At 42.7% G+C, this 13,227-nt stretch overlaps 1 protein-coding gene across 11 annotated transcripts in view; it reads left to right on the plus strand.

Annotated features, from left to right (window-relative positions):
* PML (PML nuclear body scaffold) overlaps positions 1–13,227 on the plus strand; it is a 44,980-nt gene that overhangs the window by 5,816 nt on the left and 25,937 nt on the right. The window lies entirely within an intron of this gene.

The raw sequence follows: 13,227 nt of genomic DNA on the forward strand, positions 1-13,227 counted from the left end.
CTCTTTTTAAACATTTTTTCTTTGATAGAAGAGTTTGGGCGAGGGAGTTTTCTAAAATTTTCAAGTGGCTTGTGATGTTTGATTTAAATATTTGATGTTAATTTCCACAGTATGGTCACCTAGTATTTGAGTTATATCTGGGACTGATGTTTTCTTTGGGGCCTTGGACCATATTCTGTGGACTAGCATATTCCTAGGATTTTTTTAAAATGTGTATTTTTTGTAGAGATATATCATATATCTCTCTCCTCTTTCTATTCTGGTTTAAATTTTTAACAAACATATTAGAACGCATGCGTGCACACGTGTGTGTGTGTGTGTGTGTGTGTCTGTATCTCTCACCATCAAGAGTATATTACAACTGTTCTTCCAGATAAGATAAAACTTTTAGCATACTTTTTGTTCTCCCCTCTTTCTCTTCCCACATTCAGATATAGTTGAAATAACATGAAATTTTAGTTCTAGATATTACCAAATTTTATGTCTTTTCTATTCTAAGCATCCTTTTTTGACAGTTATTAAGTGTCATCATCACATTATAACCCACTTGTTATCTATAATCTTAGATTTTAATTAGTTTCATTGCTCACAATAATTTTTTCTATAACATATCTTCCTCTTTCTTCAATTATTTAATGTTATTAATTTCCCATTTGGCTGGAATACTTCAAGTAATTTTTTTTTGGTTGCTTTTCAGAGGTTGCTTTCTGGAATCTTGATTGTCTTAACTTGCATGTCCTTCATTTGCTGTCACATTTATTTTTTAATTCATTTTTTATTTTTATTTTCGGCCATGCCACACAGCTTGTGGGATTTTAGTTCCCTGACTAGGGATCAAACCTGGACCCTCAGCAGTGAGAGCATGGAGTCCTAACCACTGGACTGCCAGGGAGTTCTCTGCTGTCACATTTACAGGAAAGTTTAGCTAGGTGTAAAAATTCTGAGGTCACAATCACAAATCTTTCATCTTGGAGTATATACACATTGCTTCATAAATTTGTGGCCTCCAGTGCTGCAGATGAGAAATTTAATTATTATCTAATTATTTTGCCCCTGTGGGTAATCTGTTTTTGTTTGCTAAGGATGTTTATATAATTTTTCTTTATTCTTGAAAATGATTGATCAAGCTATAGGTCTTTTCTTTTTTCAGTAATCCTTTCTGACATTGTTGAACTGAAAATTCAAGTCTTTCTTCAGCTCAAAGAAATTATCTTCTACTTTTTTATATATTGATTTCTGTTCATTTGCTTATTTTTTCTTTTTATAACTATTGTTTTTGTGTGTGTGTGGCTTTTTTTAAATTAACTTTTTATTGGAGTATAGTTGATTTACAATGTTGTGTTAGTTTCTGCTGTACAGCAAAGTGAATCAGTTATACATATGCATATATCCATTCTTTTTTAGATTCTTTTCCCATACAGGTCATTACAGAGTATTGAGTAGTGTTCCCTGTGCTATACAGGAGGTCCTTATTAGTTATCTGTTTTACATATTGTACTGTGTATATGTCAATCCCAATCTCCCTATTTATCCCTCCTCCGCCACTTTCCCCTGTAACCCTTCCCCCACTTTCCCCCATAACCCTTAAGTTTGCGTTTTACATCTGTGACTCTGTTTCTACTTTGTAAATACGTTCATTTGTATCATTTTTTTAGATTCCACATATAAGTGAGATCATATGATACTTATCTTTCTCTGCCTGACTTATTTCACTCAGTATGACAGTCTCTAGGTCCATCCATGGTGCTGCAACAGTTGCAGTCATGTTTTTTAATTGCCAAACAAGGTCAGTGTTCTCAGGATGCTTTTTCTTGTCAGCCTGTTCTTGTTTTCTCAGTGTATGTTCTTAAATCCCCCTGAAAAGCAAACTTAGAATTTTTAGAAGGTTTATGTTTTCTATATTACCCTTTTTTTCAGTGTGAGCCAGGAATCAGTTTGGTCCCCATTTTGCCTGCTGATTCTCTTCATAGGTCCTGTAGTTCTGTGTTGTCTGCTCACATGTAAATGTGGACATCTAGACTGCACAGTCTTAGTAGCTGATAGGGGCTGGCCCAACTGTATAAACCACAGTTTACATCTCCTACCCTGCAGTGAGGATGGGGCCTCTCCCAGAGCCCCAGATGGTGGTAGCTTACAGAGTGCTTCACCTCTAGTGGGGGGGGTGGATTTCTCCACAGTCGGCAAGGTACAAGGGGCAAGGAGGTCCAGCCAGCAAGAGGACAGGATTCTTTTCCCTTGAGCATGGTAGATGGCTTCAAAAACCTGACGGTATTGCTTAAAAATCGTACACACACAGTCACAATTCACAGTTGTTTCACAATCTACCGGTGGTTCCTGGAAAAACTCAACTTGTTTCTTCTGCACAAAACCTCAGTGTCATAAATAACCGACAACTTCCTGCAAGTTGCAAGTCAGTAATAAACCGTTCCATCCTTTGACATTGAGCTGACTTAGGGCTCACAGTGGGGAGCAGCATCGGAAGTGGCTTTAAACTTTCAAACTCAGCCTGGGAGTGTCCTCCCTGGGGCCATTGGCATTTGATCAACCACACCTGTGGAGTCCATTCTTTCAGCCCACATTCCTACTATGTAGCAAGCCCTCTGCTAGGTGCTAGGGTATAAATACAAACATGCAGCCCTGGCCCTCTGAGGTCACAGTCTGGTGGAGGAACCAGATCTGCAGTTAACAATCAAGGCTGCAGAGTGCTTCAAGGAAGCCTGCTTACCATTGTCACTCTGTGCTGCTAGTAGCCCTTAGGACAGTGTGATAAGACACCATCCTCTCCCTCATATTTTCCCTTGCCAGACGGCTGACATCCCGTGTGTGCTCAGTTATTTAAGGGCAGAAGGAAGAAGGAAGGCTGGCACCAGGCATGTGATCTCAGAAAAGGCCACCTGCCCAGCCTTGATTTTCTGGGGATGGCAGCTTCCAAGGGGGTGTCACACTTAGCCTGGTCTGTAAGGAAGCAGAAAGGGGAGGGAGCATGTGCAAAGGCAGAGGCACCAGCAAGTCTGCTGCATTTCAGGAACTGCAAGTAAAGGCTGTGCAGGAGGGCAGGGGCTGGAAGGGTGAGCTAGGGTCAAACATGGGAGAGTTGGAGTTTGGACTCTGTCCTACAATTTCCGGGACAAAGAATGTTCTCAGTTTGCTCCGTTTTCCTGCAGTTTACTCTGGTACCAGTGAGTATCCTGTAGAACACAGTGTGAGTGGACCTTTGGGGACTCTGTTGGAAACCCACTGGTGGTACTGAGGCAGAGAGTGGGATAATGTTCAGATCCTCTTTCTGCACTCTGGTACTTTGATTGAACTGGGCAAGTTGAGGAGCAAGGAGACCAGGATTTTTTTTCTTTGGCTGCGTGCTTATTTACATTTTACCCTATTCCGTAAAGAATTTGAGATTTACCACCTTACTGTTGGATATATGACCCAAGCGGAACTGAAGCAAAGAATCTGGACCTGGGGAAAGGGAGCCACATTAGGAGGCTGAGCCATGGTGCAGGTGGGGGTGAGGCCTGCAAGAATGCAGAGGTGGCAGCATGGGGAGAAGGCCAGAGTGTCACACGGCCATGGCCTGCCTGACCTGGAGGTCAAGGTGGCTGCCAGCCTTTTCATCACATGTGCTGGGGAGTGCCTTGCAGCCAAGGGTAATGGGGGTTTAGGACTGTTGATGGAGCTGAGACCCACGTTGGGGTGTCAGATCCCAAAGCTTGGCTGGATGGGGTAGGGGAATTAATCCAGGACCATCAAAACTTGTAGCGGGAAGAGCTTTAGTTACAGTTGAGTGGGGAAAATGAAAGACCTATTATTCAAGTTTGAGACGTATGATGAGATCATAAACTGGGAAAAGACAGCCCAAGACCAGAAGTTGGAATGATTGGCAACAAGTGGGGAGAGGCATCCTGGGCAGCCCAGGGGAGGGTTCAGGGCAGAGGTGGACATCACGCAGTGGTGGCAGGAACCAGAGTGCAGGGGACAGGCTTGAAACCAGCCTTGAGTGACGCTTCCCGATCCCTTGGTACCTGGGCAGCGCCTTTCAATAGGAAACTGAAACCTTTTCCAATATGGTCAGAGAATGGGCTCTTCTGGTTGGATTTGACCTCTTCTTAACACAATAAATCACTTTCCTGTCTTTTGAGATGTTTTTTCCTGTGCTATTACCTTACTTCCCTGACCTTCCTATAAGATTATTGAGGAAGAGAGAATTGTTGCAAGAGGCTTGAACATTAATGGGAGCTCATCCCCAAATAGGAGATCTTGTCTGAGCCAGGGCCAGGACAGGACGCAGGATTTCCTGACTGCACTCTGCAGAGTCTGTCCTGGTGCTGCTGGCCTCCACATACAGGTAGTTTTCAACTAACAACCTGGCCGAGTTGCAAAAAAAGAGGATTCTACAAGTTACTTGTTTCGAGCTCAAGAGTGTATCTTCCCTTACAATTAGCTTATTCAAAGGAAGCATGCTATTTAAGCAATGTTAAATTTAATTTTCCTTGACTTTGATGAAAGAAAAAGATACTAAAGTAAAATTAGACTTGCTAAACTTAAAAGAAATATTTCTTCATCCTAAAACATTTCCTAAAAGACCTCTCTAAGATTAAGCAAAAAAATGACTAAGGCATCAAGAGGCTGGAGTCATTATAGTTTTTAATGAAATGAATGCATTTTAGACAGTAACAAAGTCTTTGCCGTGAAAGATCAGGATGGTCCACTCCCGTGTCTGTAGTCTTGGTTCCACATCACAATGGCTCTAATGCACAGCACTGGTCCTTTCACTTTAACACCACTTTTCATGGATTCTTTGTTTTGATTCAGCTCTTGGTTGGACGGATGCTGTCAATTAGCAGTTTTTCTCAAGAAGGACTTCTGTGTTCTGAATTCCTAGCCTGGTGTTGAGAATGTCTGTCAGTTATGCTTGCATGACATCTTGGCTGGGTGTAATATACCTGGTCACGGTCTTTCCTTTAGAGCTTTGTAGACTTTGCTGTCTTATCTTCCAGCATCAAACGTCTACCAGGAGAGGCCTGAGGCCAAATTTATTTACTTTTTCTGTCTCGATGCCTAAAGATATTTTTCATTCCTTAAGTGTATCAATTTAACCAAGCTGTCTTGGTGTGGAGCGTATTGTATCAAATTACTCTGAAACCCGGCTTGCTCCTTTAGTTTAAAAATTCTGTTTATTTCAATGAAATTTTCTTATATAACCCCTCCTCCTCTTTCTTCCTCTTCCTTTCCTTCTAATTTTCCTCTTGCTCTATTACCATGAGTATTACAGTTTTTAATTTATGATTTTTTTTTTTTCTTATTAGTAATTTTAAGAGTATTACCACAGTTTGGGGGAAACTTAAATATTTAGTGAGTATTGAATGAGTAACAAAGATCAGAACCACAGTATACTCTCAGAGCTACATAAAATCATTTTATACTTATTTTAATAAAAGTACTTCTGGAGAATATCAAAATTGTTTGTGTCACATAAGGACACAAACTTGTTTCCTATGTCACCAGATTCTATTAACATTTAATGATTAACTTTATAGTCATTGAATTTTGTAACAAATGCCTGCTTTGGCTTTTTATTTTAAAATAAATTTATTTATTTAATTTTTTTATTTTTGGCTGTGTTGGGTCTTCGTTGCTGTGCGCGGGCTTTCTCTAGTTGGCGGCGAGCCAGGGCTACTCTTCCTTTAAGTGCGGAGCTTCTCATTGCGGTGGCTTCTCTTGTTGTGGAGCACGGGCTCTAGGCGCACGGGCTTGAGTAGTTGTGGCACGCGGGGTCACTAATTGTGGCTCACGGGCTCTAGAGCACAGGCTCAGTAGTTGTGGCACGTGGGCTTAGTTGCTCCACGACGTGTGGGATCTTCCTGGACCAAGGATCGAACCCGTGTCCCCTGAATTGGCAGGCAGATTCTCAGCCACTGCGCCACCAGGGAAGCCCGCTTTGGCATGTATTACAGTTTGGATTTGTTCTGCCAAAGCTGTTAGAGTTGGGGAGGTATTTTGAGATAGATACAACTAAATAGAAGAGCTGTCTGTTTATACCATATGTTATTTAATACAGTATTATGTTAATGTTACCTTAATATCCAATAGCATTTTTCTTATTCACGGCTTTAGTTAATTGATTGTTTCAGCTATTTCCATCTCTTTTGCCGTTTTATTTATTGAAATTAGGTTGGATTTAAATGAAATAGCCTAATCAGATTAATAAGTAATCACTGTATGTAAACTTTGCCTTGTCCTCTTGCAACATTTACTGGCATGTAAATCCCAATTGTGTTCATGTTCACTAATATCCAATACTATATAATTATAGTGCATTATTATAAAACTCAGTGAATTTGCCCAAGTGATCTAACTTCGTTCAAAAATTGAATCTCCTTCATTAACATATTACTTATGTGTTATTTAAGATATTTCTTGCACTTGATGCTATTCTGACTGTACTTTCAAGGGGCATCATTGCAGTCACCTCAGTGTATGATGATGATAACTTTTTTTTTTTTTTTTTGGCTGCTCCACGTGTCTTGTAGGATCTCAGTTCCCCGACCAGCGATCAGACCAGGGCCCTTGGCAGTGAAAGCACGGAGTCCTAACCACTGGACCGCCAGGGAATTCCCAGATGATCACATTTTAGAAATACTATGTGGTGGCACTGGGAAAGGTTGATTGGAGAGACCAGAGGCAAGGAGGCCTATTAGGGGACAGTGCTAAAGGAGATAAGCCATAATTGGGGCAAGAACAAAGGCAGTATCAATGGGAACTGATGTGACAGATTTAGGAACCAGAATTCTACCTTAAATCATCTCTGCATTCTAGCCCCATACCTGTACCTAGCTGGTACTCAGTAATTTTTTTTAAGTAAATGAAGGTAGACCTTAACAAGACTTAATAATGAGTCATTGTTGAAGCAGTCGAAGAGGGGAGGAATCTGGAATTCCCCTTGATCTTTGGCTTGAGTGACCTTTGAACAGTAGTGCCATTCACTGCCATAGAGAGGGCAGGAGAGGCAGGGCACCCATGCAGCAGTGCACCTGCTACCTACTGAATGAGTGACATGGTCCAGCAGAACACTGTCCACCATGGATGTGCCAGTCTTGAAAGCAGAGACCTACATAGAAAAGAGTGGGGAAGGAAAACTACAAACTTTCTCTTCTTTCTTGGGTGTGGGACCAGCATAAGACCATAGTGTGAAATAGACAAGGCTTCCTCCTCTCCTCTTTCTTTGCTGCTTCTCTTTTTTTTTTCTAATTTATTTTATTTATTTACTTTTGTTTGTGTTGGGTCTTCGTTGCTGCTCATGGGCTTTAGCTGTGGCGAGCGGGTGCTACTCTTCGTTGTGGTGTGCGGGCTTCTCACTGTGGTGGCTTTTCTTGTTGAGCACAGGCTCTAGGTGTGCAGGCTTCAGTAGCTGTGGCGCATGGGCTCAGTAGTTATGGCTCGTGGTCTCTAGAGTGCAGGCTCAGTAGTTGTGGCGCACGGACTTAGTTGCTCCACGACACGTGGAATCTTCCTGGACCAGGGCTCGAACCCGTGTCCCCTGCATTGGCAGGCGGATTCTTAACCACTGCGCCACCAGGGAAGCCCCTCTTTGCTGCTTCTCTTAACTTCTGTTATCTTCCTCTCTGAGACGGCAGGTTTTCCTATCTCTGTCACCACCTTCTCAATTAATGAATAGTTGGAGGAGGGGAGATCAACAGGAATAATGCTTTCACTCTCTTTGAGCATCCCAGTCTCTACAATTACTCATCTCCTCTCCTGGTTTCAGAAATCTTATTTCCTCAACTGTGTCACCCTGGAGATGGCAGGAAACCAGCCTCATTAAATGCATCCATACTACTGTGTAAATGACCCACGGATCCCTTTAATTACTCTCTAGCTAATTATTTGAATTTCCAAAGGAGGCTACTCCTTTCCATACTCCACCAAAGTGAGAGCTCCCATCAACCCTTGTTGAGATGGGGGCAGTGAAGTGGAGACTTTTTCTGTCACCATTCAGGCAAGCCAGGCCCTGCCCTGGAGTTTTGCTCTGGGGCCATCTCTCCTCCACTAGTCCTGTTTTCATAGGATTTTTGCTTCCTGCATTCTGAGTTACCCTGTTTCCTAGTACAGCAGAAGTACCATGCTGCTCTGGTCCTACTGGGAAGTGTGGCTGGTCTAGGGCGGCATGTCCCTACTGGGAAGGGAACAGCCCAGAGACCACACTCAGTGGTGATGTTTCCTTACTGCCTGAGGTTGAGAGGCTCACCCACCAGCAGCAGGGCTCTCCCCTGCCACGTGTACATATGTGGTTAATGCCCCCTCTTCTTTCACAGCTCCAGAATGTCTGATGTGTATCTGGCACTGTGCTGGTCACTTCACATACACCAGCCCCTTGTCTTTGTAACAGTCTATGAGAGAGCATCCTTAGGCCCATTGTACAGATGGGGAAATTAAGACTCAGAGAGAGAAAGTAATTTACTCAAGGCCTCATAGCTAGGAATTGTGGAAGAGCTCAGATTCAGGCCTAGGTCGGGCTGCCTCCAGAACCCATATCCTGTCTGCTGTCACGTGGCCTCTGGGATGGTGGTTTAGACACAGGCAGCTTTTGGATGGGAAGACTGAGAACCGAGGAAACACGTTGGGGTTTCTATTAAAATATTAATCATGCAGTCAATTCGCTGAACAGTCATAAAGGGATAAACGAAACAATATATCACAAGGCAGAAGAGAAAGAGCTTGTTGTAATTCCTAGAGGGGATGTTCTTTTACCATTCCCCATTGCCTCCTGTTTAAAGTCCAAACTCATTTGTTTAGAATTGATTACGGAAACTTTTGGAAAATCTCAATAAGTAAAAAGGGGGAGGGAGGAAGAGAAAGAGGTAACTACTATCAGTCTAGACTTTTTCCTTTCCTTCCTGCTGTCTCTGTAATCATCTAAAACAGAATGAACAACACTTAGTGTTACAAAGTGTGCTTTTCTTATAATAGGAGGTCATGAACGTCTTTCCAAAAAATAGTTTTGAATTTTCAGGCAGCTGCGTCTGTTAATAGTACGATTTCATCCACGTCTTCAGTGGTTATAAGGTCTTTACCGTCATGAGAGTAAACAGTCAACTATTATATCTCCATGGTGTTATTTTTCATATTTATCTCTGATTCATCAAAAATGCGTCTTGGTGGGGCTTCCCTGGTGGCGCAGTGGCTGAGAGTCCGCCTGCCGATGCGGGGGACACGGGTTCGTGCCCCGATCCGGGAAGATCCCACATGCCGCGGAGCGGCTGGGCCCGTGAGCCATGGCCGCTGAGCCTGCGCGTCCAGAGCCTGTGCTCCGCAACGGGAGAGGCCGCAACAGTGAGAGGCCCGCGTACCGCAAATAAAACCAAAAAACAAAAAATATATCTTGGTGTAGTGTATGAAGCAAAGCTCTAACTTCATTTATTTCCCCCCCTGTAGCCAGTTTTCATGATATAATTGTTGAAAATCCTTTAATGTCCATTAGTTTGGACATTTCTTTATTAAATAAAATATTACATTCTGATAGGTGCCAGGGCCTCTTTCAGGACTATCTGGTCTGTTGTGCTGATTGTTCTCTTGACTATTAGACTAGTATATACCGTTTTAATAATGGTAGTTCTATAATGTTGTCAGTGGCAGAGAAAATCCCCTTCCTTACACTGATTTTTCAAACAATTTCTTAGCTATTTGATCCGTTTACTCCTTCATGTGAAATTTATTCTGTTTTCTTTTTTTCTTTTTTTTCATCATGTGAAATTTAGAATCAGTTGGTTAAGTTTTAAAATCTCATTCTTAATTTGGCTCAAATTGCTTTAAACCTTTATATTAACTTGAGGAAAATTAATATTATACTATTTAGTCTCTCCAGTCGGGACCTTGATACGATTTTCTGTTTTTAGACTTTCTCTCTTAGTGGGTTTTTGTCATTTACTCCATATAAGTTCTATGTATTTCTTGCTAGGATTATGTCTAGGTATTTTTTTTTTTAGCATTTTTAAAATTGCTGTTGTGAATGAGAACATGGAAAATTTTTCCATATGTCTTTTCATTTGCTTTGCTGGAATAGAATTAAGCTGTTTTCTTCTCTTAATTCTGGTATAATCCAGCCACTTTGCTGAGCAACTTCTTGTTGATTCTGTGGTGTTTTAGTTCATTCTTTCGAGTGTTCCAGAAGCAAATAAGTGCCCTTTTGCTTTCCAGAGCTACACCTCTCTGTCTGTGTTAAGTCTGGGTCCTGGTCATGGAGCTCCTTGTGGGTAGGTGCCCACCTCACCTCTGTCTCCCCCAAAAGTGCCAAGCACACAGTGGGTGCTCAGTAAGTGTCCTTTGAATGAGGGTGAAGGAACCATAGGCCAAGGAGGTCATCCTTGGTCTTGGGTGGCAGGCCCACAATGGGTCATTCTGATTCAGGGTTTGCATCTCAGCCTTATCAGAAAGTTGGGGGCTTTGGACCCCAGGGCGTCTGATGCAGGCCCCTCAATAGAGACCTGAAGCCAATTGTCTCCTTCCATCCAGAGGGGCAGGGGTGGCTGGTTTCCCTGGGGAGACCCCATTTGGGGCAGAAGGGGCTTAAGAAGAGGACCCAGCAGAGACTGTGGTCTCCTCAGCAAGTCTTGCTCTCCCTCCAGGCCACCCTAGGGGTCCCCTTCCCAGGCCTGGAACACTCTTTCTAAGGAAAGGTCACTCACCTCGGTCTCAGCCCCTCTCCCATGGATCCAAAGCTAGGAAAATGACAACTGGTTCTAGTTCTCCCTTTATTTCTATAGCCTATCTAATTGCCCACATCTATTAGAATTCTGTTCTTTAATTAAAAACATAGGTAATATTAATACATTCACAAGGTTCAAACATGAGAGCAACCTAAAAGGCATACAATGAAATGCCTCACTCCACCTCTTCCCTGCCCCATCCTGTAAATACTTTTATTAATTTGTATCCTTTCAAGGTTTCTTTATTCAGATGCAATCAAATATGAATATATTCTTATTTTTTTCCATTCTTACACAAAAAGCAGCATCCTATAATGCACTTTTGTGTTATTTTTGGCTGCACTGGGTCTTCGTTGCTGCACGCGGGCTTTCTCTAGTTGCAGCGAGCGGGGGCTACTCTTCATTGTGGTGCACTTGCATCTCATTGCGGTGGCTTCTCTTGTTGCGGGGAATGGGCTCTAGGCACACAGGCTTCAGTAGTTGTGGTGTGCGGGCTCTAGGGCGCACGGGCTTTAGTAGTTGTGGCACGCAGGCTCAGTAGTTGTGGCGCCCAGGCTTAGTTGCTCCACGGCATGTGGGATCTTCCCGACCCAGGGATTGAACCCGTGTCCCCTGCTTTGGCAGGCAGATTCTTAACCACTGCGCCACCAGGAGAGGTCCCCTATAATACACTTCTACACCTTGATTTTTTTACTTAAAATATACATTGTCATAATTGAACACATTCTATGGTAGTCACTGTTCTAACCTTTTATATATATTAACTCATCGAATCCTCCTAATACTCCTATTATCATCCTTATTTTGCCAGAGAGATTTTTCCATATAATGAACTTTCTCAGTTTTTTTCAGCTGCATAGTACTCCATTGTACAGGTGCATTGTAATTTATGTAAGTCATTGCCTAGTGATGGGCACTTAGGTTGTTTCTATTCTTTGCTATTATGGACTGTGTTACGTTGTACAAATGTTATTTTTTATGTATGGAGATAGAGCTGCAGAAAAGATATCTAGAAGGGAGGGTGCTGGGTCAAAGGATAAATACATTTGTAATTTTGATGAATACTGCCAAATTGCCCTCTGTAGAGTTATTCATTCCTTTCATAATTGCTTAACATTTCTCATTAGTAGTGTCTAATTAGGGAGCACTAATATTTCAGGCAATTATAATCATAGTCTTTTAAAAAAACATTCATGTAGGGCTTACCTCATTTGATCCTCTCCAGCACTCCCATATGAGGTAGGAATTATCCCTATTTTACAGGTAAGAAAACTGAGGTGCAGAGAGGTTAAATGACCTGCCAAGGAAGGGCACAGAGCTGAGGTCAGATCCACATCTGCCCAGCTTTTTTCTCTGCTCCACCTGCCACTTACCACAGCCACTGGTCCTGCCTCTGAGTGATGTGGGTCTCTGTTACTTAGATCTGATTTCCTGAGGCTGGAGGAGCTCCAGGCTCATGACCCAGTGGCAACCCCCATCCCACTTTCCACACACTTTTCTGTCTCCAGAAAAGCTTTGCTAGCGTGGCATAAGTCTCCTGTGTTTGAGCAGGAGGGTCGAGCCCTGGGACCTTACCACCTTGGGTGACTTGGGAAGGTTGAGAGCTGGCAAAGCTGAGGGACTAGTACCTGGTTTCAAGATTTTAGAATTGGGTCGGCCAGCAGGCTCTCTGGGACAAGTTGATCTCAGTAATTCAAGCCAAAGTGGCCCCAGCTAAAATCCTTTCTCCTGGCCTCAGGTGGGCTAACTTATTATTTTCATTCCTGGTGAGAGTAAATTACAGCAGTATTTCTAGGGAAGTAACTAATATTTTTCCTGGTAATATTTGAAGAAGCAGCACTGCAGTGTTTCAGAGCATGGACTCTGAGCCAGGCTGCTTGGGTTTTTATATTAGTTTCCTGTTGCTGCTGTAACATTTACCACCAATTTAGGGACCTAAACCATTAGAGATATATCGTTTTGTACCTCTGGAGGTCAGAAGTCTGAAATGGGTCTCATTGAGCTAAAATCAAGACGTCAGTAGGGCTGTGTTCCTTCTAGAGGCTCTTGAGGAGAATCCATTGTCTTGCCTTTTCCAGCTTCTAGAGGCTGCCTGCGTTCTGTATTTCATGATCCCCTTCCGTCTTCAAAACCAGCAGGGTAGTGTCACTGTGACCTCTACTTCCATCATCACCTCTCCCTTCTCTCACTCTCCTGCCTCCTGCCTCTTTCCTTTATGAGGACTCTTGTGCTTACATTGGGTCCACCCAGATAATCCAGGATAATCTCCCCATCTCAAGATCCTTAATGTAATCACACCTGTCAAGTCTCTTTTGCCATGTAAGGTACCATATTCAGGTTCCAGGAATTAGTACTTGGATGGGGGCCATTATTCTGCCTACTACAATTTGCACCTAGACTCTACCGCTTACTAATTGTGTGACCTTGGACAAGTTATTGTACCTCTTGCTCAGTTTCCCCATCCTTAAAATAGGGATAATAATAATCCCCACTCCATAGGATTGTTAGAAGGATTAAATGAGTTGAT

This window comes from Pseudorca crassidens, chromosome 1, assembly GCF_039906515.1.
Source record: "Pseudorca crassidens isolate mPseCra1 chromosome 1, mPseCra1.hap1, whole genome shotgun sequence".
NCBI classification, from domain to species: Eukaryota; Metazoa; Chordata; class Mammalia; order Artiodactyla; family Delphinidae; genus Pseudorca; species Pseudorca crassidens.